The following is a 1,642-nucleotide window of genomic DNA, read 5'->3' as shown; positions in this document are numbered from 1 at the left end:
GCTCCTCTTATCATGGAGAAGGCATGAAATAAATGTTTATTCCTTTCCCTTCTTCTATACCCTGTGGCAACCTTACAGAATGAATGAGTAGTGCAGCTATATGGAAAGCATAAGAAGAAAAAAAACTTGCTAGACTTTTATAAGGAATGAAATATACTCCCTTAATAACTCTTTGAAGACAATAAGGCACTACTAATTGTAGAAAACCTCATTTTCTGAAAAAGAAGAACCCTTTAGAGATGGAGTCCAACTTTCATATTTTATATAGAAGGAAATGAATATATACTTTAAATAAATTACACAAGTTTAAACAGCTATGTAATTGAAGAACTAGAGATTATCTTTATAGAGAGCTATGGGTCCTAAATAAAGTGTTCCCCAGAATATGAAGAAAATATTATCAGAAAATAATGTTTTCTAAAACCGAAATTAATAAAAATCTGTAGAAACTGTAAGATTAGATAGATATAGAAATTTTCTTATTAATAAGAATAAAAATTCTTATTAGAATCCATGAAAAAGAAAAATTTAAGTATGCTATTGATAATGTTTATATATATAGATATATGTGTATATCTATATATACACATATATCTATATATATCTATATATATATATCTCAGAAATCTCATTGAAGAGCCTATGATATTTCTAAAACTTGAACAGGGTCATCTAAACTTTTAACTTAATTAATGCAAGATAAACTATTTTCATCAAGTTAACTAGATGAATCTATCACAAGAAAATAGTGTCATGACAGAAGATAATTATGAGAGATAAAGAATAATGAGAAAGGACATTTGGAGACATATGGTCAGTCAGCCATGGAAGAGAATTCTCTGATTCCAGTAACAGGTATAAATTTTCTAAGCAGAAAAATAAAAATATCCATAAGTACGGAAGAATAATATTTAGATATGTGGATGGACCTGTGGCCTTCTCAGTGGGATTTCTTTTTCCTCAAGCACAGAAGCAGGCTTTCTTATCCTTGGTGATTTTTGTCCACATTTCCCCACAAAATTTCCCAAACAGTTCCACTTAATGCACTACAAACCATTCCAAAACAAAACAAAACTTATGTGTGAAAGGATTTGTTAGAACATAAAGATATCATGGAAGGCTAGATTATTTTGTGGAAGATAACTAACATTATAATTGCTGTCTTTGACTTGTATCATCTATGTGCTCTAACACACCCCTTATCTTCCCCCTTTCTGCATAGTCTATTTTTATATCAAAGAATAAAAAAGAGGCAGAAAAATAGGTCTGCAAAAATAACCCTACATATCAACCACATCCCAAATTACATGCAATATTCCACACCTCTAGCTTATTAATTCTGCAAAGAAGGAAGGGTGATTTATTTCATATCTTTTCCTTTAAAATCATTTATTAATGATAGTGATTATTAATCAATCAATTAATTAATGATCATTAATATGATAACTCATTTGGAACACATAGCACTTCTGTGAGGGAAGTGCTATTATTATTATTCTTATTTTGCAAATTTGAATAAAGTGAGGTTGGGGAAACCTAATGACTTCCTTAAGGTACCAAGCTAGTAACAGCTTAGAGTGGGATTTGAAGGCAGGTCTTCCACACTTCAAATTTACTATTCTATGGAGAAAATATCATTTTA

This window comes from Antechinus flavipes, chromosome 3 (assembly GCF_016432865.1).
Source record: "Antechinus flavipes isolate AdamAnt ecotype Samford, QLD, Australia chromosome 3, AdamAnt_v2, whole genome shotgun sequence".
Taxonomy (NCBI): domain Eukaryota; kingdom Metazoa; phylum Chordata; class Mammalia; order Dasyuromorphia; family Dasyuridae; genus Antechinus; species Antechinus flavipes.
This window is presented reverse-complemented; position numbering follows the sequence as displayed.